The sequence below is a fragment of the Eurosta solidaginis genome, chromosome 4 (assembly GCF_040869045.1).
Source record: "Eurosta solidaginis isolate ZX-2024a chromosome 4, ASM4086904v1, whole genome shotgun sequence".
Taxonomy (NCBI): domain Eukaryota; kingdom Metazoa; phylum Arthropoda; class Insecta; order Diptera; family Tephritidae; genus Eurosta; species Eurosta solidaginis.
In genome coordinates this window covers 227,870,817-227,898,603 of record NC_090322.1, presented here as the reverse complement: position 1 = coordinate 227,898,603, position 27,787 = coordinate 227,870,817, and the positions used below count along the sequence as shown (strand labels likewise).

At 37.5% G+C, this 27,787-nt stretch overlaps 1 pseudogene; it reads right to left on the bottom strand.

The window, feature by feature from the left end:
* LOC137248798 (protein retinal degeneration B-like) overlaps positions 1-26,122 on the bottom strand; it is a 56,012-nt pseudogene extending 29,890 nt beyond the window's left edge.
* Positions 26,123-27,787: the final 1,665 nt, after the last annotated feature.

The following is a 27,787-nucleotide window of genomic DNA, read 5'->3' as shown; positions in this document are numbered from 1 at the left end:
GAGCTCACAGAGTATATTAAGTTTGATTGGATAACGGTTGGTTGTACATATATAAAGGAATCGAGATATATATAGACTTCCATATATCAAAATAATCAGGATCGAAAAAAATTTGATTGAACCATGTCCGTCCGTCCGTTAACACGATAACTTGAGTAAATTTTGAGGTATCTTGATGAAATTTGGTATGTAGGTTCCTGAGCGCTCATCTCAGATCGCTATTTAAAATGAACGATATCGGACTACCACGCCCACTTTTTCGATATCGAAAATTTCGAAAAACCGAAAAAGTGCGATAATTCATTACAAAAGACAGATAAAGCGACGAAACTTGGTAGGTGAGTTGACCTTATGACGCAGAATAGAAAATTAGTAAAATTTTGGACAATGGGCGTGGCACCGCCCACTTTTAAAAGAAGGTAATTTAAAACTTTTGCAAGCTGTAATTTTGCAGTCGTTGAAGATATCATGACGAAATTTGGCAGGAATGTTACTGCTATTACTGTATGTACGCTTAATAAAAATTAGCACAATCGGAGAAGCACCACGCCCACTTTTAAAAAAAAATTTTTTTTTAAGTAAAATTTTAACAAAAAATTTAATATCTTTACAGTATATAAGTAAATTATGTCAACATTCAACGCCAGTAATGATATGGTGCAACAAAATACAAAAATAAAAGAAAATTTCTAAATGGGCGTGGCTCCGCCCTTTTTCATTTAATTTCTCTAGGATACTTTTAACGCCATAAGTCGAACAAAAATTAACCAATCCAATTTGGTAGGGGCATAGATTTTATGACGTTAACTGTTTTCTGTGAAAATGGGCGAAATCGGTTAATGCCACGCCTAGTTTTTATACACAGTCGTCCGTCTGTCCTTCTGCATGGCCATTAACACGATAACTTGAGCAAAAATCGACATATCTTTAATGAACTTAGTTCACGTGCTTACTTGAACTCACTTTATCTCGGTATGAAAAATGAACGCAATCCGACTATGACCACGCCCACTATTTCGATATCGAAAATTACGAAAAATTAAAAAAATGCCATAATTCTATACCAAATACGAAAAAAGGGATGAAACATGGTAAGGTAATTGGATTGTTTTATTGACGCGAAATATAACTTTAGAAAAAACCTTATAAAATGGTTGTGACACCTACCATATTAAGTAGAAGAAAATGAAAAAGTTCTGCAGGGCGAAATAAAAAACCCTTAAAATCTTGGCAGGTACTACATATATAAATAAATTAGCGGTATCCAACAGATGATGTTCTGGGTCACCCTGGTCCACATTTTGGTCGATATCTGGAAAACTCCTTCACATATACAACTACCACCACTCCCTTTTAAAAGTCTCATTAATACCTTTAATTTGATACCCATATCGTACAAACTCATTCTAGAGTCACCCCTGGTCCACCTTTATGGCGATATGTCGAAAAGGCGAACACCTATAGAACTAAGGCCCACTCCCTTTTAAAATACTCATTAACACCATTCGTTTGATGCCCATATTGTACAAACAAATTCTAGGGTCACCCCTGGTCCACCTTTGTGGCGATATCTCGAAACGGCGTCCACATATGGAACTAAGGATTACTCCCTTTTAAAATACTCATTAACACCGTTCATTTGATTCCCATATCGTACAAACGCATTCTAGAGTCAACCCTGATCCACCTTTATGGCTATATCCCTAAATGGCGTCCACCTATAAAACTATGGCCCACTCCCTCATAAAATACTCTTTAATGCCTTTCATTTGATACACATGTCATACAAACACATTCCAGGGTTTCCCTCGGTTCATTTTGCTACATGGTTATTTTCCCTTATGTTGTCACCATAGCTCTCAACTGAGTATGTAATGTTCGGTTACACCCGAACTTAACCTTCCTTACTTGTTTTTTTTATTTTTGTTTTTTATTTTTTTCATTAGTGACACCATTAAGCGCTTCTGTCAAATCTTCTTTTGTGTAACGAGCTTTTGTCATTTTTTCTATAAAATTAAGTTATTAAACCAATAATCAGCGAATAGAGATCGAATTAAGTTTGAGGCAGTTTTCTTAAATTTATTTGAAAAAATACGCGCATAAATAACTCCACTCCAAAAATGCGTGCTTTCCTGCTGAAATATAAATGGGCAGTATACCACGAAATTAGGGGCATGCACAAAATTTGGTGTACGTAAATTCGTGGTATCGCTTTAAACGGTAATTCGAGGTTTATATTCAAAATTTTTTTTTTTCTATTATCAATATTCATTCAAAACTATAGTAAAGAAGTTGAAATCTTGATACCTTTTTTTTAAATTAAATGAAAAATTATTGAATAAACAAAAGTTCCATAACGCCATTATTTCGTTAAAATGTTGTGCTTCGCAGAGCTTTTTGATTAAAATATTAACGAATAGATTAATAAAAGTGTGCCACGAAATTAAATTAAAATCTTCCTCGGGGGTTTATTTAATATTTCATTTCATTTCATTTCATTTATTTAAAAAAAAAAAAATATGTAAGGCGCGATAACCTCCGAAGAGATCTAAGGCCGAGCTTCTCTTCCAATTTGCGTCGTGCTCCTCTTGATTTTCCCTACAAATTGGCCGGACGGGACCTACATGCTTTATGCCGACTCCGAACGGCATCTGAAAGGCAGATGAATTTTCACTGAGAGCTTTTCATGGCAGAAATACACCCGGAGCGCTTGCCAAACACTGCCGAGGGGCGACTCCGCTTAGAAAAATTTTCTTCTAATTGAAAAATCTTATTTCTAAAATTTTGATGTTGCTTTGCCCGGGGTTTGAACCCAGGGCATATGGTGTGGTAGGCGGAGCACGCTACCATCACACTACGGTGATCGCCATTTCATTTATTTATTACGGCAAAAAAGCCTAATTCATAAATTAAATTATATTACAATTTACTATCTTATTGCTAAGGTTTTACAATATTCATAAAGTTTTGCTTTAAAAGCTACGATTTCATTACAACTTTTTATATCTATAGGCAGTTCATTGAAACTTTTTAGACCTTTATAAAAAATATTTTGCAGATCTATTTCAGTTCTAAATAAAGGCAGTTTGAAATTGTGTTTATTCCTTGTATTAATGTTATGTGTTTGCTTAACTAATACTACGTTTTTACTTAGATATTCAGGTACATTTTCACTTTTAATATTAAATATAAACTTCATAGCGTGAAAAAAAATCTTTTGCTTGACACTTAACCAGTTCAAACTTCTCAGCATATCAGCCGTACGATTATCTCTAGGTTTTTTAAGAATAAATCTCATACATTTGTTTTGCATCTTTTGAAGTTTATCTATTTCTTTGTCTGGCACAATGAATAGAATAGATGGGCAGTTTACAAAGTGCGGTTCTATAATGGACTTATATATAATTATTTTGTACTTTTTTTGAATATATTTGGATGTTCTCTGCATAACCCCAATTTTTTTCGCAACTTTCTGGACTGTGTAGTTTATATTTTCTTCAAACTTGAGTTTGTTATCAATTATAATTCCCAAATATTTTATACTGTCAACTTTTTGTATGCTTTCATCATTTATTTTTAAACCAATTATATCCTCATTAACGTTCCTCCATGTTATTATCATAAATTTCGTTTTATTTATATTCAGTTTCAGTCTATTTCCGCACAACCATTTATACAGGTTATTCAAAATTAAAATACTTAAAAAAATAGAGTTTCTTATAAAATGTTAAAGAAAATATGAAAAACATAAAGTATTATATTACCCTACATCACAAAAAAGTATGTCCCTAATTCCGTGGGTTAGAAATATAAAAAAAAAAAGTAAAAAAAAAATTATTGGAATGAGTTTTGCAGTAATAGAAATTTTTAAGAAATGTTCACTAAATATCAAAAAATTATCATCATAAAAAAATTTACCGATAAAATTTTTACAGGCTTAAGAAAATACACTATACCTTAACACTTTTCTTAAGAGGCCTCCTTACAATAGGCTTATTTTCCGAACTTCCAACTATATATTGCTTGATATTTAATATTAGGTTTAATATTAAAAATTAGTAAAATATCAATTATTATACCGTAAAAACGAATTTTTATTATGAAATTTTCAGTTTAAAGAAACACTCCCCCAATTCTTTGATTGGAAGAAAAAATCGAAATGCCCCGAAATAACGTACTACCACGAAATTAGGGACACTTACCTTATAATTTGAAGTATAAGTACTCTAAAGACCATTTTGCATTATTGAATATTGGAGTTATTTATTCAACAGTTTAGCGATTCGAACGTTAGCAGTAGGTTTGGAATAAGCGGAATTTCTCTAACTTCGTTACAATATAATGTAAATCACAATCACAATTTTTGTCTCAGCAAAGAAATTAGCTGCGACATCGTGAGTCAAGGCATTTGTGATTTGGTCAGCGATTACTACTGATATTGTCACACCGACAGAAAGATCAAACTAAATCGCAGGGATATATTCAAAGAAATCACCGTGACTGAGCTAGATTTCGTTCGGAAGCATGTTTATTACAAAACGGCTCTGATCAGAGAAGTCCTTATCTGCGAAATATTAGGCAATGAGATTGTGATTGCAATAGCTACTGCTAGTTAGTTGCAGCACAAATCATACATACATTGACTCACACTATCGCAGATAATTTATCATATGAAAGAATCTGTAATTGGTCGATGTTTCTGATTATTGATAAGTGTGATTGTGAGTGTGAGATGCGTCAGTTACGGTAATTCTTCTGAACCTGTAACTCCAATTCGCTGTGCTCTTTTAGATGCTCTGATGAAGTCACAATTACAGACGTAATTTCCATCTCCTTAAGAAACTATGTTTTCGGTATATAAAGTACTTACCAACGCAGTCGAAGAACTCTTCGTCAGAGTTCGACTTAGTATCCACCTCTAAACGTTCCATACGCCAATTTGCAACCTGAAATTTTTGAATAATTAGTTATTTTGCTGGGAGCAATACTTTTGTAAAAGACTATAACAACGAGGTGGTTCGGTTTACAAAGTGAGTAGGCGTTTTCAAACAGCGAAATGAAAATGGCGCCATCTATGTGTTACATTTAACAAGATTTAAACTTCTGTGTGGAAAGTTCTTTTCACTCTAGAACCGATCACACCAAACGTTCGCTTTAGTTTTGTTGTAAAACTAGAAAACTTCTATAAGAAAGAAACCCAATTAAACAATAAAAATAAAAAAAGGCATACGATTTTGCGTTCAGATATTACATTTAGTAAAACAAAGAAACTTACGCGTTTGTGGTGTGTACTCTTAGCATGCGGCTATTAATAAATTTTTTTAATTAGTGTTTTCGTTTAAATTTAAAAAAATAGTGTTAACAAGAAGAAATACAAATGCAAGTTTTGCAAAGTAATGGAAAATTGAATGCCTTGAAGGGTGAAGGAGGTCGCAAAGTAAGCATCCTTTTAAAATTAGATACTAATTTAATTGGACCTCAGTCGAGAGAATGCATAATTTAAGAGGTAAGATTTGCCCTCGTATTAAAACCCTGAGTTTGTAGAAGGAATACATATTAAGTTAGATTTTAAAATTTTTCTTTCGTTACTTCCAATTTCGCCCGAGCATAGATGGAAGGAACGAAAGACACCTCGGCTATCTTAATCGCTTCAATTACTTGCTTACTTAATTGGCGCTTAACCGCTTAAACCGTTATGGCCGTCCTACAAAGCGCACCAGTCGCCCCTTCGCTATGCCTAATGGCACCAATTGGTCACACCAAGGGAGTTTAAATCGTTTTCCGGAGTGGTGGCCGCCCACTTCCTCTGCTTCCATTGGCGGGTTCCGATAAAAATACTTTCTTAGCCGGCGCGTCATCTCTCATTCGCATAGCATGGCCTAGCCAGCGTATCCGCTGCGTTTCAATTCGATAGATTATGTTTATGACTGCGTAAAGCTCGTACAGCTCATCGTTAAATCTTTTTCGGTACTCGCCATCGCCAACGCGTAGAGGTACCTAAATTTTTCGAAGAACTTTTCTCTTTATCTCTTCAGCTGATGTTGTCATGGTACATGCTTCTGCACCATATAGCAAGAGGGGACGGATAATTGACTTGTAGAGCATCATTTTTGTTTGCCGAGAGAGCACTTTACATGTCAATTGCCTACCTAGTCCAAAGTAGCATTTATTGGCATGAGTGATTCTTTGCTGGATTTCAGAGCTGATATAATTGTTAGTGTTAATGCTAGTTCCCAAATAAACAAATTCTTTTACTATTTCGAAATTATGGCTCCAACAGCCGGAGCGATGTGTTCAATGTGCCCTTGCGAGCAAAGTTGCAACAAAGTTCAAATATCACTTATGGTTGCCGTCACGGCATATCTCCTTAGGAGGTGTAGATACTCATAACTTAAGAAAATGCTTACTTCGATGAAAAGTTTAAAGACACAGCAACAAGAACTTGGTAGACAGGGTACCGCCTCCCAGACGCATATTGAGTAAAATTTGTGAGAAGTTCTGTGAGATATCGGAGTTGTTCAGTGTACCAGTGCGGACTTTCAGGTATGCCTCAGTTCGTCATTTGAGCCCAATCTCCACCTAAGCAGAGAAGGACCTCAACATGCCTCAAGCGGTCCGGGTTGCATTAGGTTGAGTTGTAGATACCCCGGTAGGGGAAGCATGCGGGGTTTGATACCACATGCGATTACGGTGATAAAAGTTATAGCAATATAAAAATATAATCTTGAATGAAACCTATGTCGAACTTGGTTGTCAAGACCGAAATATTTTTGCCAATTTTTTTTTTTTTTGTGTTTGTGTTAGGCTAATTATTGACCACTTTGTTGCTTTAGTGCACTAAAACGGCTCGACGTTATCTAGTTCTGACCATCCGCATAGCTAGCGGAGTTCTGTACTCTCTACTGCCCCCTATGATCACTTCAGTTGCGCGCAGAGAAATTTATGTGACAACTTCTTGGAATACTGATATTGACTCAGATCATCCTTACTTTAGTTTGATCCAGCCACAAACGAGATTAGGCACTTTTAGACTACACTTACGGATGATCTCAGAATTTTGGTAAGACTCTTGGCTTTCGCTTAGACTTTAAGTTCTCTTACAGTATAGATATTATCACATTAAGTGCATTCTTAATCGGCTCAAACTCCGTTTGGAAGAAGAAAAATTAGCCGTTTTTTTTTCACACGCGTATACGTTTACGTTTGCACGTAAAAAAAAATGCTTATCCTCGCTTAGATAATGCTTAGGAGACCCATCTAGCGACAGTGGTTAAATAACTAGCTACAGCACAGGGTGTACCGAAAAGCGGAGACACAACCCTTTGATGGCCATAGGGGAGAACATATAGCTGAATCAGTTGCGATGAACTGTGGACACGCATAGAATACATAGAATTGTTGTAGAGGGTGAAAAATAGACAAATATTTCAGTTACATCTGAGTATAATGCGTATTGAAATTAAGTAGGATAAATTTTATGCGCAGCAATTTCAGAGGTGTATTTAAAGTTTAACGCTTAGCAATCCATATAAAGTTTAAGCGTAAACGTCTATAGATGTAAAAAAAAACACTGCTACTATCTCTAGTTCTAACTCCTTGCAAAAATCCTCTACAAACCTTCCCAGCCAACGTCGATTTTTCTGTAAGCCAGCTAACTTGTCCACTGCCCCAGATTAGTCCAACTCCCCAGTCCTCATACAAGAAAATTAATGAGCAACTGACACATGGGGCAGTTTTCGGCATATAATAGTTTGTCCTATCTGGGACGGAATCTAATTCGGTAAGAATGGTAGTGTGGCCGAAGTTACAAATTCCCTACAACGTATCCCGAAACTTGATCAAAGACCGGGCCACAGTCGACTCGTGTGTAATGTTTAGCGTGCCACCAAAGCCAAGGTAGGTGTTGCTCTAATAGCGCCGTTTATAAAAACCAGCGATATCCGTCCAGTGCGCTCCACTACAGCAGCATCTCATAGAGCATAATTGACTTAACTTCTATCTCATAAAGCAGAACTTGTCAGAGTCCTCACATCTAATAGCTTCTTTGCAGCAGTAGCCTTGACCATGGTTGTCCTCTTGGTTTTCAACCCTCAGACGAAGAGTAGTTCTCGTTGACCTGTCCTTACTTACAATATGCCTGCTATTTTGTCAACAGCAACCCTTTCTATTTCGCATACGTAATGAGAGCACAATGTGCTACGGAATGCCGACCCCTGATGTAGAGATAAATGAAATGGTGGAGGGCTTTTGGAAGATATGACGAGAGTTTGATTTTTTAGAAGTCCTCCTAAGTGATACGCTCCAACCGGCTTTTGAATCGACGGTGCCTTTGGTCATGTTCCCAGTTTAAAAAAATTAGTGCAAATGATGATCATCAAGCGGAACCCTTGTTTGATGGCTTATTATTTAAAAAAAGCTTCTTAATGTCAGTGGGTCCTCGTGTGTAGACGACAATTCCTGACACTTTTCTAGGAAGACAAATCCCCTTATTACATTGGTTTTGCTATTGATTAGTGATACACATGAGGCAATTAGTAAATCTAAGGCCTTGATCTTGTGTAGGAACACGAACACTATCATAGATCGTGTATTTTTAGTATGTGTAGATCTCCATTTATGTTATTTTGCTCGATAGCTACTATCATCTCTTCTGGACTACTGTTCGGTAGGTACTAAAAATGTTCCCATCCATAATTCTCATAGCTCTATATCATATTTCCTCAGCCCTCAAGATATTAAACGACCTTGCCGTTTAAAGCACAAAACGAAAAGTCAGCTAGGCATAAAAGACATTCATGTAAACACAAACGAGATTCGTACTTCGTGTATAATTACAAATTATTTTAACAGTTATGTCATAAATTACACACTTTAGGCAAGCATTTTTTTAGTGAAACACTCCAATGATTTTAAATATTCATGATCAAATATTTACCTGCAAATCGAAACTATGCGCCGAGCCAGCTGGCGAATGTAGCGTACCCTTAGAACCGAATTTGGACTTCGTTAATTGTATGCTTTGCGAACGTGAACGTGCGCTCACTTTTTGTCCAGCGTTTTCTTCATCCTCATCTGAAGTGCCGTCAGCACTTGGCGGCTCTTGGGTGACAATCGGTGGTGTTGCGCCACTCGATTTTCTACGTTCACTGCCTGTACTGCTTGTTATTGGTCTGCCATGCAGATCAGCAATGCTGTCGGCTAAAGTTTGTAAATAAATAAAATATTAAGAAGTAAGGACGGGATTGTCTTCGGCTGTGCCGAAGGCTTCATACCTTTCATGAATGGAGTTGAGCAATAATCTTATCCCATTTGTAATATCCGAATAATCGACTGTATAAGATATGTACCCTGCAAAAATTGTTGGATTACGTGTTCCATTTTCTTCATGTTGGAGTAGTCTAACAATACTCCTTTGCAATGCTTTTGTGGACCACCATCAGCCGATCATTGCTCGTTTTTTAACGACCGTGATCACAACACGATGACGATCGAACAGAGTTGCCAAAAGTAATATATTGCATACAAATAACTGATAATAAAATTTTACTATGGCAACTTTGATAAAATGCAACAGCCCACTGGTTTTATGTGTACATACTATAGTATAGAGAAATATTTAGTTTCTTTATTCACGCAAATGCTAAATAACATAAGAATATTCGTAGTATAAAATATAAAAGTTTTATTGCCCCTCTTCATTTACTTTCATTTTAAATTAAATTCACTCCGATAATTCTTTCCGACAACACAATTCCTCTTTAGTACTTTGGCATATGATCCTCTGTGGGTGCTCCATGGAGTACTACAGTGAAAGTACTTTGGAAAGTACTCTCACGTATGTACTCTATGGAATACTCACAAACAAAGCGAGTGTGGGATCACCTATTCCTCTCCTAGGACATCGCAATGTTAATTGGAGCACATTTATTGTATGAATAGAGATTAGTTTTGGAGCACTCCTATACTCCCAAAGGAGTATTCCTTACACTATTTATGGAGTACTCGCGTTTTCTTAAGGGTACTACAATTATATCGAACATACTTATGAGATATTTTCGATAAATATAAAATAAACACGTAAACCGAACATTACATACCCAACTGTGCCCTTGAAACGCTGTTGTTGTTTGCTTTGTGCGGTTAATAGTGTTATAAGGCTGCGAAATGGTACATATGCATATTAGGGTGGGTCGATTTGTATGGACAAAAGTTGACCGATATCGGACCATCGATTTTTCGATAGGATTTGGGCTCAAGAAAAAAAGTTCCCCTGCGCATACCCAAAAAAATAATTTTCGAGCCTGCGAAATTTCATTTTTTTTCAACTTTGATTTTTAAGGTTTTTTTCATGACCTACTAAAAGATTTTCATTTGATTGTAAAATTTTCATGTATACCATGTCCGACCCAAAAATGTCCGCTAAAAACGTTGGCGATAACAGTTTTTTGAAAAAAAAAAATATTTATATATGTATATATTAGGGCGCGTCGATTTAAAAATCGCCCATTGCTCTGTGAAAATCGTATTCTAGGGATCAAAATAAGAAACTTTGCCGAAGGAACCATACCTCTAAAACGAATTCTGATGTCCCGGAGAGGCTAACACTCATGAACTTGAGCGTGTAAAAATCCAGTTTAAAAGTTGTAGGTAGTTATGAAAAAAATGTTTATGCCAAACTTCTTTCGGATTTGGAGATTTTAGTTCGACTTATAGCATTGATTTTGATTATCTTCACTCAGTCTTTATAATTTGGCAAGGGTAATGTCTGTGCCAAATATCAATGTAATGTCTATACCGTAAGGCATGTTAAAGTTACAAATTTTCTTCTTCTAAATATGGGTGGTGCCATGCCCATATTTCCAAATTTTTTTAATTTTTCTAAATTTTCGATATCGTCAATGCCAACCCATTTGGGTTCAGATAAGCCCGTATACCGAATTTGGTTTAGATATCTCATCTAATTGCTCTAGTCATCGTGTTAGCAGACGGACAGACGGACGAACGGACATGGCTTTCAACTTTGTCAGTTAAACTACGCTTAAACTTATTCTGCAGTTTTTCAGTCTACTCTAACTGAAGTTTAAGCTGAGCTTAAGCGGTCGATCTGGCGGGGTTAAATACTAGTTAACTTATCCGTGATTTGCGTTCGTTCGAAATGGCGTCGAATATACCCAACAAGCATAGAGCGAAAAATGCTATTACTTAAGTTGAAATAAAATAATTTAAAAAAATTTTTAGTTAAACGGTTTTATTGAAAACAAAACTTACATGAAGTAATAATAATACGAAAAGCTAGAAAATAATTAGGTAGGTCCTAGGTACTAGTCATCACACTCCTTATCCATCTAGGGCGTTGATCAGACAATTAAATAAAAGCGTTGGGCCCGTGAAATTTCTAAAAATGTGAGGTGTAGCATAACCTGATTAAGGTTCAGTTGGTCTTACTTATGAATATCAATAGAAATTTTTCGAGTCCAACGCTTTTATATAATTGTCTGATCAACGCCCTAGATTGATGAGGAGTGTGGTGACTAGTACCTAGGACCTACCTATTTATTTTCTAGCTTTTAGTATTATTATTACTTCATGTACGTATTGTTTTCAATAAAACCGTTTAACTTAAAATTTCTTTTTTTAATTATATTATTTTAAATTTTTTAGTCTTTATTTAATTGCCTATTATTTCTCATTCTATTTAGTTCATTTAGTGACTCATTATTACAAGGACTCTTTCCTGGCAATTTGTTACAATCTAAGTCCTCAATACATAATCCTTCCAAAGACTTTGCTCGACTCTACGTGGCGCTTGTCCCTCCTCCAACTCCAAAATATTTTGATGTCAATTCTTCCGGACTCTATGTAATATTTGTTCCAAATATGAGCCAAATCGGACATCATAGATCTCTTTCTATTCATGTATGTATTACGTGTTCCACATATGAGCCAAATCGGACCACAAATACAATTTTTGTGAATATCTCGATCTTTGCACCACCTAGCGGCGATTTTTTTCTTATTATTGCATTGTCATGGGGTTGTGAACTATATTCCAAGTTTCAAGCTTGTAGCTAATAGGGAAGTTACTTAAATTTCAATTACAAAATTCGTGCCAGCCAGCCAACCATGCATCCAACCAGCCTGTCAAGTCAAGCTAAATAAAACTGTTTAAAAAACTTTGTAGCCTTCTTGCTATACAAGGAAATATTTTTTGGACACCTGTGCCCATATGCGTGGAAGGGTTAAAAGTACGGTGATATTGTACACGTATCACTTAACCTATGTGAACTTAATACAGTAGGCACTCCCAAACATAAGAGATAAGATATCTTCTCGCACAAAAACATTGTTTTTTTGAGAAAAAAAAAAAAAAAAAATTAGAACCACTTTGTTTTTAGGATGATTCTAATTTCTGAAAAATTCTAATTCTTGTACGTGGTTTTATTTGTATAAAACCTTAAAAATTAAGTCAATTTGCACTGAAAAACTACAACGAAATCTTGTCTTATTCACTTTTATTTATAAAAACGATAAAATATAAGATAACAATCCAGTAAAATACATATCACATGTTTTTTTTTATTAAATATACACATATGTATATATACGCTGAATCAAAACAAGATCCAAAAAACAAATACTCCAATTACAATAAATATAGTTTTTCATTAAAAATACATAAAAGATCGATAGAAAAGGTCAGAAATGAAACAAAAACTTCATAACTAATATTCAGCAGTGTGAAATGTTTTTTGTTAGCCGCATGATAGGTATTAGCTGATTGCAGACGGCGTCACATCAAATTCTAGGGCTAACCGCTTCCCTTGAACACCTGTGTCAAGCTTTTCCAAGATCTTAACTTTGGTTTCCAAGGACAAAATATTTTTCTTACATTTATATGGCATTTCAACGAATTACTTTTAAACAAACAATACCAAAATTCGTGCACGCGCATCGAATTTCACACAAAAACTAACAAAAAGCTGTACAGAACCGTGACGAAAATCTAACGACTACCGAGCGTATGAATAAATTGGATTCCCCTTTTTATAATTATTTTGCAACAAAAAAGAAAATACGCTCAGAAATTAGAATTTTCGATTCTAATTTCAGATCGTGTAACGTATTGAAAAGGTTGATTTTAATTTCTCGGCATTCTAATTACTAAAGGTTCTGATTTATGAGCGACTACTGTATCACAATTCAACTGTACAAATATAGAAACGAACAATTAAATACAACTAAAATTTCCTTTGAAAAAGAATAGCCAAATATTTATGCGCTAATTTCATTTCGCTGGAATAAACATAACAACATTGACTTTGCTGTTTTGGTAGAACAAAAGCTGTTTGTTTAACTGTTTTAGAATTTGCTTTACTCTTGACGCATTAAACGTAAAAAATAATAAAAAAATAAAAAATTAATTAATGCTTGGCGCAATTTATCACAGAGAAAATTTAGGTCGAACTTCTCTTCGAATTTGCGTCTTGCTCCCTTTTAATTTTCCCTACAAATTAGCGGGCTACATGTTTTATTTTCATACTAGAAATACGCTTGGAGTGTACGCCAAATGACTGCCGAGCATCGGCCGCGCTTAGACAAACTTTTTCCAATTGAAAAACTTGTTTTGAATTTCTGATGTTGCTTTGACCGAAACTTGAATTCAGGACCTTCGGTGTGGTATGCGAAGCACGCTCCTACCACACCACGACGGCCGCTTTTTATCAATAAATAATTAGAGATTGTGGCAGGCACACGGTTAAAATTTTGAGCCTAAATCTGAAGCATTTTGGACATATGAAAAAACCAAATTTTGTTTAAAATATAGATTATACCGGTCTTCTTTTACACAGTTACAAAATCGACAACATGGGTTCTTATTATTCTTATTTAATTTGAGAAATATGCTATCTCAAAACAACTGCTTCCAGCTTTAAGTAACTTCGACTATGAGTATGATTTATTTTCGCAAACTTCCCCACTCTAATATCGTACTAGAAGGAGCATTTAGAATTTATCTTCGGTTCGGAACCAACGAAATAGTACCACCTAGTACAAATAGTAACAACTAAGCTGCCAGTTTTACTCTAGCTTGGAACTACGGAAATAGTTCAAATAAACCAACTAGTTCAAAAGTGGAAATATTTATACAGTTCGGAACTATAAAAAAGTTAATACAACTCGAACCAACTAGGACATCACCATGTTAAATACGCCAGTTGGAAGTATGTAAAAGATATAGAGGGCGAAATAGTAGAGGTTCCGAATATACTAGAAACGCACAAGTTTTGAACTAGAGATGTTTCCTACAGTGTTGCTCTACCTACTGTGTTAGAAATCATTTCATAACACCTTATGTGTATAACAAAATTTTTTGAAAAAGATTCGATAATTTGCAGGACTATTCACAAATAAATTTTGTGTTTGTTTGAATTATCAGACTCGAATTTAAACTGTTATGATTATTTTAAAACCAAACGTTTCTATTCCAGTTTATATTTTTAGATTTTTGAAACATTTTGCTTTTGTTTCAAACCCAGAAGTGACTACAAGTTTTGTATTTTTTGAAACTTTTTTGATTTTGTTTTAAAACAATTCTTAAATTTTAAACTTAGTGTCTAAACAAGTTTTAAATTGAAATTGAATAAAATTAAAAGACAAATGTTTCAAAAAGTGTTTGAACCGATAAAGGGTTAAAAATTTAGCCGCAGATTTCTAACCGTGCACCCGAAAATTTCATCGAGCTTCACCGCTGTATATAAATAGCGCCCACAAAACTTTTCTTGCTATAGTTACTTTATACTTCTTAACAAGCAGCGAAAAAAAAAAATCAGAAATGAACTTAAGCAATTTCGCGATTCTGGTTGTAGTGCTTATCTATCTGTTGACCCATATAAATTCAAAAACTGACGATCGGCGTTATTTGGTAGCATTACTTAATAGGGAAGAATATCATTGCGCTGGGTCATTAGTGACTATGCAAATAGTGATCACAGCTGCGATATGCCTGAAAGATGTAAAAAGAAATGTAATGAAGGTTGCAGCTAATATAACTAATGCATACTACTTCCACGGACCACATCGCAAAGTGGAGAAAGTATTTTATCAAAATAATTTAAAACGCAGAAACAGCGATACAGATATAGCTGGAATTAAACTGAAGGAAGCCTTTGAAAATAATGATGGAGTGAAGCCAATACCACTTTGCGAAAAGCAACTTTCGGTGGGCAAAAATATCCAAATTAGCGAATGGAATCCTCTACTATATAAATACTACCGAGAGCGTTATAAACTCGTAAAACATAACGATACTATAGTAGAACCACAGAAATGTGTGGATTACGCCAAAGGAAAAAATATGTATTGTGTTCAAGCTGCCTGTGGAGTGTGTATTGCAGATTCTGGAGCACCGGGCATCGTCAATGGACAGCTTTGTGCGGTGGGATTATTTACGATTTATGGGAAGTACGGAAATTTTAAACTTTATGTAAATGCAGCTGATCCAGAAGTTCTGGGTTTCATAAAAGAATTGATGGATAATGAAAAATCTGGAAGAAAAAAACTGGATGTTGGTTTTTTTTTAAATAAATTATAAATTATAATTATATAATAAATGCAGATTTAACTTTTTAAGTTTGTCATACGATTTGATTTAATAAAAAAAATAACTAACTTAACTCATTTGTATTTAAAGAAGCTAATTTAACTACACGGTTAAAAGCTTGAGCTTAAATCTTTAACTTTTTTGCACACCAAAGAAAATTTGGTTTAAAATTTAGATGGCACTTATTTTCGTGAAGAAAAAATTACAAAAATCTTCTTGTCTGCACAATTGCTTGTGGGGGATATATGCTATATATACAACCGATCTCATCCAATTTTGCAGACAACAATGTGTGCAATATACGAAAGTATATGGTGAAATTTGAAGCTTCAGTCTGATAAATCGAGGAAGATATGACAGAAATTCTCTTTTCTGAAAAATCGGTTGTATGGGGGATATATGCTATAGTGGTCCGATCCGGCCGGTTCCGACAAATGTCTAATCGGACACCTAAATATACCCGCTAACCAAGATATCTCAAAAATTGAGCGACTAGTGTGCATACAAACAGACAGATAGACAGACGGACATGGCTAAATTAACTCAGCTCTTCATCCTGATCATTTCGTTATATTTATTGGTGGGTCTATCTATTTTCCTTTAAGGACTTACAATTTTGATATTTGTGACAAAGTTAATATACCATTTTATTTTTATGAAAAGTATAAAACTGGTTAACTTACTTGTCACGATTTCATTTTCACTCACCATCTTCAGCATCGCTTTCGCTACCCTCAGCACCACACATTTTCTTTGCTATTGCTTGCTGTGTCTGATGCTCAATCTCGCGTAAATCGTCAATTGTTAGGCCATACCTTTCGTCTTGCCACGCCCATGCCTGTCGATGTGCACGCACCATAGTTTTTCGTAATGCTACATAATAATAACGGAACTCAACGCGACAAATTTTATAGGCGCACATCAAGGACATATTACGAGCTGTTGATTGCTGCCTGCCTTTCACGTCACGCCAATATTCCTCCAGCCAATCTTCGGCGAGTGGACCGCGTCCTTTTTTCTCAGATACAAATAGCTTTGGGTCCTCTTCTTTAACATAGTCACCGCCATACAATTGATCTTTGACAATGTCAATTAAATCTATGCAGAGAGGAGAAACAAAAAAATAAATCTTCAGAAATAGGATAATTTTTTATCAATTGAATCAATTAAATCTATGCAGGGAGGAGAAACAAAAAAATAAATCTTCAGAAATAGGATAATTTTTTAGCAAAAGTTCTATTGATAACGTTCTAAGTCTGGGATTACTATTCTAATATTTCTATGCTTTCCTTTTCTTGCATGCTAAGAATTTGGATGGATTGCCGCCTTAACCTATCTGGAAGGCGATATTCTGGCTTGGAATCGGATAGTTAGCTTACCTGGTAATAAGCCCCCAAACTGAAAAATGTTCCAGGAGGAAGAGGCCACAGAGAGAAGCGCCGTGCGCCTGAGATCAAATAAATAAATGCAAGGCGCGATAACCTCCAAAGTGATTTAAGGCCTAGCTTCCCTTCCAACTTGCGTCGTGCTCCTTTTAATTTTACGGGCAATTAGTGGGTGCATGGCAGAGGCAGAGGAATACCAATCGAGAACTTTAATACAGAGAGAGGGCAAATTATTGATAACACATTAATTCCACTAAAATAGGAGACTGTTGAGGGAGTCATTTGAAAGCCAGTAAGAAGTAACAACAATTTCTGGTTGCTCTGAGAAGCAACAAGGATATCATATAGGAACTCCAACCAGCTGAAAAGTTGGGCGAGGTGATGGAGAAATTTTCGACCGTAGCGCTGCTTCTATAGAGCAAACCGTATAGGCGAGGGCTCGTCGCAGTGTGGAGATCTATGATTGGGGAGGGGACGCACTTGCTTCATGATGGATATATGTTTTCCATTATTATTATTTTAGTTGCATCATTTCATCCTTTTTTTTTGTTCACATATCATTTTTTTTGAATTATTCGAGGTATTAAAGGGCGTCCCGTGAAGTGGTTCATTTGCGATTTTGAATGTTTTTGAACGTAGTCATTTCACTTCATATTTTTATATTTTTTTTGTAAGTTTTTTGCTACACCAACAGCACATTTATTCGTACCTTGATTATTTATATTTTTTGCGTGTTGGCGTGAAGCCACAAAGACAATGCAGCCGGCCCACCCACGTGGAGAAAAAGAAAAGACAAAAAACCATCTAACACCTTAAAGATAGTTACACTCACTGCACTCATTAGTTCTACACGACCATCCGGGCCTCCCTGCGACGCTATATCTCGGGATATTTCACGGTTTTTCCATTATATTGTATTCTTTTTCCGGGCAGCCACGAAGTTCCACGCACCCGCTTGCGTAAGCGGAAATAATAATAAGTTACAAATTAACACTGCAAGAATTTACTGCAGTTTCATTTCGCCGGAGCGACTAAATGTAGGTCAGGTTTTGTTTTGACTTCTCTTTTCTTTGCAGCTAGCTTTCGGATGATACCATTGGAGAGTAACAAGCAAGGTGAGTCTCAACCACGGTTTCCACACCATGTTTTCATTTGGGACCAAAATTCATCGAAAAAAGGACCAAATTCCAAAGAAATTCAATAGCTGGGTGCTTTTTATACTCAGCGTGCTTTGCACGCAGAGTATATTAACTTTGATTGGGTAACGGTTGGTTGTACAGGTATAAAGGAATCGAGTGGGATATAGACTTCCATATATTAAAATCATCAGTATCGAAAAAGAATTTGATTGAGCCATGTCCGTCCGTCCGTCTGTCCGTTAACATGATAACTTGAGTAAGTATTGAGATATCTTCACCAAATTTGGTACACGAGCTTATCTGGACCCAGAATATATTGGTATTGAAAATGAGCGAAATCGGATGATAACCACGCCCACTTTTTATATATATAACATTTTGAAAAACAAAAAAAAAACCTGATTATTTAGTAAATAATACACCTAGAATGTTGAAATTTGACGCGGGGACAGATATCTTGATAAAAATTTAAAAAAAAATTTTAAATGGGAGTGGCACAGCCCACTTGTGATAAAATAAATTTTACAAATATTATTAATCATAAATCAAAAGTCTTTAAACCTATCCTAACAAAATTCGGCAGAGAGGTTGCCTTTACTATAAGGAATGCTTTGAAGTAAAACTAACGAAATCTGTTAGGGACCACGTCCACTTTTATAAAGAAGATTTTTAAAATGGTCGTGGACGAATAAAATAAGTTATATCTTTGCAAAAAAGAGCTTTACATCAATGGTATTTCATTTCCCATGTGGATTTATAACAATAAATAGGAAAAACTTCAAATTTATAAAAATGGGCGTGACACCACCCCTTTTATGACTAAGCAATTTTCTATGTTTCGGGAGCCAAGAAAAATTAACGGATCATAATAAAATTGGGTACACAGATTTTCCCTATAGCAGGAAATATTTCTAGAAGAAATGGACGAGATCGGTTAAAGACTACGCCCACTTTTATAAAAAAAAGATTTTTAAAAGGTTCGTAGACGAAAATAATAAGCTATATTTTAGTGAAAAAGAGCTTTGTATCAATAGAATTTTACTTTTTAAATTTAATTATAACATTAAATTGGAAAACACTAAAATTTTTGAAAATGGGTGTGGCACTGCCCATTTTATGACTATGCAATTTTCTATGTTTCAGGAGCCATAACTCGAAGAAAAATTATTGGATCGTAATGAAAATAACGCGGCAACTTAGATATAAAACAAGTTTAAAAGGTTTAAAAGGGTCGTAGGCTAGAATAATAAGCTATAACTTAGCAATTTGAATCAATGATATTTAACTTATCAAGTTTTATTGTAAGAGGAAATGGGGAGACATTTTTTTAACGGGCGGTGCCACGTGTTATGTAGAAAGGTAATTTATCTGAAATGAAATGTACAATTGAAGCTCTCGCTGAGTATATAATATTCGGTCACATCCGAACTTAGACACCTTTACTTGTTTTAATTTAATTCTTTTTTCTTCCGTTTACCAGTGCACCCTCTCGCTTCAATTTTCCCATCTATGGCCTAGATTCAGTAAGTGCGGGTTTCGAAATGTACATTATTTCCATGTAATTTGTGTTAGAGAAAAATGTACATTTCAAAATTCACATTAATTGAATCTAGCCACAGTCCTCAGATTTACTATTGAAAAGTTTTAAGAGTTTGAGCTGTATAGTAATGGTCGAATTTCCATTTAACGAGGTACGAGAAATTAGTTATTATTAACAATGTTATTATTCAAGTTTTTGGGGTTCTGCTCTCTAACGGGAATAATTTGGCACAAAGCGTTTATATCAGATCTGCTTTCCAAAAATATTCCTGTCTTACTTCCAATAAAAAATATTCCTTGGGTTAAGAGACTTAGTATTCTAAATTATGCACACTGACATTTTTTAAATATCCAATATTTTGATATAATCATGGCACCTAAAATGTCTCATTTTATATCGCATAACTTGAACATAAAACAATGGTAAGTGCACTTAATATAAAACAAATTAGTTTCATTAATTTATTTAGTTTTCAATACATGAATGTCTTCATCAATGGAAAACTCCGTTAAATTACTTTGAGATGTACGTGCATTTGCAACAACTTTTTTTAAGCTCAAACAGTGACAAAAGTGTATGATGATGATGATTTCGATAAACGGTAGAAATATCTAGCCACCAAAACAAGATTTTCTGATTCATCGCTTGTTCCACCAACAATTAACGAAAATTTGTTTGCTTCAAGATCCAACACTTTTATAAACTCTCTGCTAGGTGAAGTGCCATTGTTTTGCTACATTTTGTTGACATCAATTCTTTTGTAAGAAATGCATTGAGGTAAATGATAAATTATATAAGGCTTAATGAAGGTGTGGAAAATTTTGTGGGCAGTGTTGAACATTTTTTCCTCAGTGAAAACAAACAATCTTGATTACAGCCTAAAAAGGACCAAAATTGGAAAAGAGGGACCAGCGGACCAAATGGGGTTGGAAAGGACTATTTTTGGTCCAAATGGACCAAAAGTGGCAACCGTGGTCTCAACAGCATGCCCAATGTCGAATAACTAGCACCGAAATGCATAGGAGAAAAAGGAAAACTTAGCGTTTTGCCTTATAATTTAAAATCGGCCGTAAAGCTCAATAAATATAAACGAATAACTAGTTTTTACCAATACCATTAACACGCGCTTATACATAAATTAATTCACAATCAGCGGTATGACAGTTTTTAACACTCTTTTATTAGCTTGGCCTGTATGTAACGGAATTTTTGAGCTTAATTTTCACCGGTTTCTAGAAGTCTGATTAATTTGAAAATATGCATACGTATCAAGGACCGATGACAATGCATTAATGTGGTGGTGTGGTGACATAAGCTCAATGGGCCTTATTATCACTTTGAATGGCCATAAGTTTAATTGCAACTTTGCACACGTATCAAGGCTCGATGACAATGCATTAATGTGATGCTGCGGTGACATAAGGTCAACGGCCATAAGGTCAATTGGCCTTATTACCACTTTGAATGGCCATAAGTTTGATTTAAACTTTGCACACGTATCAAGGCTCGATGACAATGCATTAATGTGATGGTGTGGTGACATAAGGTCAACGGCCGTTAGGTCAATTGGCCTTATTATCACTTTGAATGGCCATAAGTTTGATTGAAACTTTGCACACGTATCAAGGCTCGATGACAATGCATTAATGTGATGGTGCGGTGACATAAGGTCAATTTGCCTTATTACCACTTTGAATGGCCATAAGTTTGATTGAAACTTTGCACACGTATCAAGGCTCGATGACAATGCATTAATGCGATGCTGTGGTGACATAAGGTAAACGGCCATAAGGTCAATTGGCCTTATTACCACTTTGAATGGCCATAAGTTTGATTGAAACTTTGCACACGTATCAAGGCTCGATGACAATGCATTAACGTAATGGTGTGGTGCCATAAGGTCAACGGCCATAAGGTCAATTGGCGTTATAACCACTTTGAATGGCCATAAGTATGATTGAAACTTTGCACACGCATCAGGGCTGAATAGCAATGCATTAATGTGATGGTGTGGTGACATAAGGTCAACGGCCATAAGGTCAATTGACCTTATTACCACTTTGAATGGCCATAAGTTTGATTGAAACTTTGCACACGTATCATGGCTCAATGACAATGCAATAATGTGATGGTGGGGTGACATAAGGTTAACGGACATAAGTTCAATTGAACTTGTGACCACCCCAAATGGATATAGATTTGAAACCTTGCACATAATGCGAAGAACACATTCCTTTATTAATGATAGAAGGGGATGCATGGCACATCTACGAAAGAGCATACTGGAGCCCTTTTTAACACGCTTTTTTTTAGCTTGGCCTGTATCTATCTATGTATCTATGTATCCATGTGTGTATGTAACGGAATCTGGAGTGGAGCCAAGAGCCACGGTAATGCAGAGCGTCGAACTTCTTTGCACCTTTTGAAGCATTTTATGATAGGTACTTTTAGCTAGTGCAGGCCACCAGACCAAGGCACTATAAAGAAGAATCGGGCGCACAATGACTGTGTAAATCCAGTAGGTCACCTTAGGGGAGAATCACCAGGAGGTGCTAATTGCCCTCTTGCAGGTGAACAGCTGTGCTGCTGCCTTCTTGGATCGCTCTACTATATGGTCACTCCATAATAGCTTCCTATCCAGAACGACTCCCAAATACTTGACTTGATCGCTAAACACTAAGAACGTACCCCCAATTCTTGGCGGTGTAAGATTTGGTACTTTATACCTCCTCGTGAAGAGAACAAGCTCGGTATTATTCGGGTTGACTTCCAAACCTGTGGCGGATTGTACTCCAGGATGTCAGCTGGGTCCGTTGGCGTCATTTGAACCCAGGCTCTAGCCCTTGGTCGTGAGGAGATATCACGCGCCGGCACTACCTTGAGGCGCGCGCCCGGATATACCACCCCTTTCAGCGTGACGGCGGCCCTATAGAGGTTTACCGACCTGGCGTCGTCACAAGCAATTAGCTTGATATTGCCCTGGAACCGCCCTGCATCGGTGTAAGATGGTGGTGGACCAGGGTTGTCTTTCTTAATCTTAACGGCCACCGTAGCTAGTTCACGTCCACTTCCACTGTTGTTTCGGGATCCTGACATCTTCGCTGCTCTCGTCTATAATGCCAATGATCTGCCGACCCTTGGCAATTTCGGCGAAAGACCGCGACCAGCCCCCCTGCGTCTTGGCCCTTTTCGGTGCCGTGGGGTTGGATTCATCCATGTACCGTTGCGTTTCGAGGTTTCATCACTCTCCACTACAACTTTTAAAATTACTTGAACTAAAAAATTAAAAATAAATAATAGTTTAAAAAACTAAAAAACACGCTTCTATAGCTAATCGAACTAAAAAATAGAAAATAATTTTCAATTAAAAAGAGTTTATATAACAGTAGTAGAAGGTCAAACAATCATTTATAGTTAATCACCTCAAAATAAAATTATATAAAATTTAAGTTATTAACAGAATAATTTAATTCACAGTAAAAAGCGTGGGGTGCTAGATATTGAATGTTACAATCATTCTATTGGCGACTATCTGAGAGGAAAGATATGAAATGTAGTCAAATGCACCCCACGCTTTTTACTCTGAATTAAATTATTCTGTTAATAACTTAAATTTTATTATAATTTTATTTTGAGGTGATTAATTATAAATGATTGTTTGACCTTCTAGTACTGTTATATAAAATCTTTTTAATAGAAAATTATTTTCTATTTATTAGTTCGGTTATCTATAAAATCGTGTTTTTCTAGTTTTTTTAAACTATTATTTATTTTATACTCAAAGTGGTTAGCACACAGAGTATACTAACTTTGATTGGGTAACGGTTGGTTGTTCAGGTATAAAGGAATCGAGATAGATATAGACTTCCATATATCAAAATCATCATTATTGAAAAAAAAATTTGATTGAGCCATGTCAGTCCCTCCGTCTGTCCGTTAACACGATAACTTGAGTAAATATTGAGATATCTTCACCAAATTTGGTACACGAGGTTATCTGTTCCCAGAATAGTTTGGTGTTGAAAATAAGCGAAATCCGATGATAACCACGCCCACTTTTTATATATATATAATTTTGGAAAACACAAATAACCTGATTATTTAGTAAATAATACACCTAGATTGTTGAAAGTTGACGTGTGGACTGATGTTGAGACTCTTGATACAAATTTGAAAAAAAAATTTAAAATGGGCGTAGCACCGCTCACTTGTGGTAAAATGAATTTTACAAATATTATTAATCATAAATCAAAAATCGTTAAACATATCGTAAGAAAATTCGGCAGAGAGAGGTTGCCTTACTATAAGGAATGCTTTGAAGAAAAATTAACGAAATCGGTTGAGGACCCCGCCCACTTTTATATAAACGAGTTTTAAAAGGGTCGTGGACGAATAAAGCAAGATATATCTTTGCAAAAAAGAGATTTATATCAATGGTATTTCATTTCCCAAGTGTATTTATAACAGTAAATAGGAAAAACTTCAAATTTTCTAAGTTTCGGGAGCCATAACTCGAAGAAAAATTAACGGATCATAATGAAATTGTGTACACATATTTTCCTTATAGCACAAAATATTTCTAGAGAAAATAGACGGGATCGGTTAAAGACCACGGCAACTTAGATATAAAACAAATTTAAAAGGGTCGTAGACTAGAATAATAAGCTACAACCTAAGCTAAAAAAATAGTTTTGAATCAATGATATTTCACTTATCAAGTTTTATTGTAAGAGGAATTGGGGAGACATTTTTTTAAACGGGCGGTGCCACGCGTTATGTAGAAGAGTTATTTATCTGAAATGAAATGTACAATTGCAGCTCACGCTGAGTATATAATGTTCGGTTTCACCCGAACTTAGATACCTTTATTTGTTGTTAGATACTCAGCGTTTTCATATAAATTCACTTTATTTCTCTAATTCTATATATGTATGTACACTATAATTAAAGTGAAAAATTTTACGTAATCAAAAGAAGAAATATTTGTTGTTTTCGTTTCACTGTATACTTGCTCTATACTGCGTGGTGGGTCAACCGTACTCGTGTCCCGTTATGACGCCTCGATGGTCGTTGCTTGTGTGTGTGTAAATGTGTTTTGTGACGCTCTGCGTCGGCGTGCGTGTCCCGTTAGGAACGTCCCGTTAGGACACCCGGCTGGACGTTGCCTGAATGCGTGTAAAACGTGTTTCGGTGACGCCTTGCGTTGGCGTGTATGTACGCGACCCTAGTGTGGTTGACGTCGTGTATTTGCGTGACTCTGCTGTGGTCACCGTAGTATGTGTCCGTAGTGCTGTTGTGGCCAGCGTGGTGCGGTGACCAACGTAATGTGCTTGCGTAGCGCTGTTGTGGCCCGCGTCGTATGTTGGCGCTAGCGGTCAGCGTAGTGGGTTGGCGCAATGCTGTGGCCAACGTCGTATGTTTGCGTAGTGATGTGGTCCACGTAATATGTTAGCGTGGTGCGGTCGCGGTCAGCGTAGTGGCTGGCGTAATGCTGTGGCCGACGTAGTGTGTGGGCGATTGTGGCCGGGGTAGTGGATTGGCGTAATGCTATGGCCAACGTAGCATGTTTGCAATTGTGACCAGCGTGGTAGTTTGGCTGGCGAATGTCACCTGCTCGCGGGGCGCGTCACTGTGGTGGTGCCGTTGCTCACGAGGTCTCAAGCGGTGTTTGTTGGTATAACCGACACATTCACCACTTGAGGCCACGACTCACTCCTGTGAAGCGACCTGTCCGCATGGTAGAACCGACAACTTCAAGGGACGCTCCACAAGTAGCTCTGGTCACGACCACAGCTCCGTGCTTCGGCACGAGGGTAACTCTGGTACAGTTGACGTAGTAGGTTTGCGTAACTTTGCTGTGTCAACGCAGTATATTATCGGGGCGCTGTCGTGGTCAGCGTAGTAGATCGTCGCAGTACTGAAGCCAACGTAGTGTATTAGCTATGGTGCTGTTGCGGCCAGCGTAGTAGACTGGCGTAATGGTATGGCCAGCGTATATATTAGCTATGATGTTGTTGCGGCTAACGTTGTATGTTTGCGTAGTGTAGCTGCGGCCAACGTATATGCTTGCGTAGAGCTGTTTGTGGCGCTGTTACTGTCGGCGCAGGCGGGCGGACGCTGCCTGTTCGCGGGTGCGCGTTACTGTGGTAGTGCCGTTGCTGGCGAAGTCTCAAGCGGTGTTTGGTGGTATAACCGACACATTCACCACTTGAGGCCACGACTTACTCATGTGAAACGACCTGTCCGCATGGTAGACCCGACAACTTCAAGGGACGCTCCACAAGTAGTTCTGGTCACGGCCACAGCTCCGTGCTAACTAACTTCTGTCCTGCTGTGTTGCTCCTTTTATTGCTTTGTTTGGTTTTGCTGGCTCGAATGATTGCTTTGCCATGCTTGCTGTTCGATGTTGCGAACGCTCGTTGCGTTGCTGAGATTTGTTAATTTGTTGTGTTGGCATTAAAGTGTTGTGCTTGCCCGTTGTGTTGCTGAGACTTGTTGGTTGGTCTGCTGCTATAGCCTTTTGTGACTGGCTGTTGTGTCAATGCTGTATTGAACTTGTTGGTTGGTCTGTTGCTATAGCCTTTTGTGACTGGCTGTTGTGTTAGTGTTGTATCGAATATGATGTATGCTGTATTGAACTTGTTGGTTGGTCTGTTGCTATAGACTTTTGTGACTGGCTGTTGCGTTAGAGCTGTATCGAATATGATGTGGGGTCGTTTTGTGTGGGCCAAATTAATGGTGTTATATTTGGTCCTCACACTCCCCCCCCCCCCCCCACTTCGGAGAGTGAGCCCCCGGTGTTCAGTAGTCGTATGCTCGCCTTGCTTTTCATTATGGTGACCCGGTATTTCTCTGTCACGAATCGTGTTCGGGAGTAGGTTCTGCCTTCGGCGATGCGTCGGAGTTTGTCCCGTACCTCCCCTGCTATCTCCGGGAATCGGTCCAGCATTGGTCCATCTGCGTCTTTAGCCTCGATGGTTATTACTTGGAGGTCTTCTGTTGTCGTGTGTGGCTTCGTTTTGGTGTCCGGTATTATGGGGTGGGTGTTGTCCTCGGTGCTTAGTTGTGGAGCTGCGTGAGGGTGGTATGTGGTAGTAGTGTTTTGTATGGTTTCCTTCGGCTTTCGGCCGTATCGTAGGAAGCGTGCCAGCATTTCTGTGCGCTTCTTGCTCGCCATTTCCTCCGTGAACGGCTGTTTACACAGTCCGGGCATTCCTTCTCCGCTCCCTGTGTATCGTAAAACCCTCTCCATATCCTCGGCTACGTAGACGCCACAGTCGTTGTTGTTGAGTTGTTGGGGCACCTCGAGTATTAGTTCCTGCGCTTTAAAACCGTCGTGTCCGTACCGCTGTATGTATTCCCACCGGAGGAAATCTGCCCAAACCTGGGTTGCGTGGGGGACTCTGGCCCTGTGCATTGAGTCTGCTACCCATATATATTGTTCCTGCCATCATTCCGTGTCGGTGACGTGGTGGGTGACTGCTGCGTTTGCCAGACCGAACAGGTACCATTGGTTAGCTGTGTTGTGGGGTGCTAGGACCGCACTCTTGCCAAACAGGTCGACGTTCCGGACCCATCGGCGTACGCGTTGGTAGCCTTCCTCCGTGTTACGCTTCTGGGTCAGCTGCCAGATAACGAACGGGCTGAGAGTCGTATTTCGTTGCTCACGTTGCTCTTCCAGTCACTTTGCCCAAGCGTCAATGACGGTGTCGGTCAACCATTTCGATTCTCTGAGAGTGTCGAGGTCAGTCGTATAGAGGGGTATGCCGCCTGGTCCTGCCAGGAATATTATTTTAGGCGTGTCTCTCGGCGGTGGGGCTGTGTCCTCATCCGAGGAGAGCTCGATAATTTTCGGCGACTGTGGCTTTTCCGGTGGAGCTGTGTCCTCATTGGAGGGGAACTCGATGGCTGCCGGCAACTGCCCTGCCTTCACTTCTATCCTACCGAGTGTGAATGTTATCGGCGATGCTCCGGTCTTATTGTGGGCCTTGGCCGTGACTGGTTCGGTGTTCGTGGTGTGGTAGTTTAATGATGCGTGCGACGTCAGCGTACCTGTTTGCACATGTAGTTCCACGCGTGTTGTTGACGTCGCCGCCTGTAGTATTTAATGGTGTAATGCCGT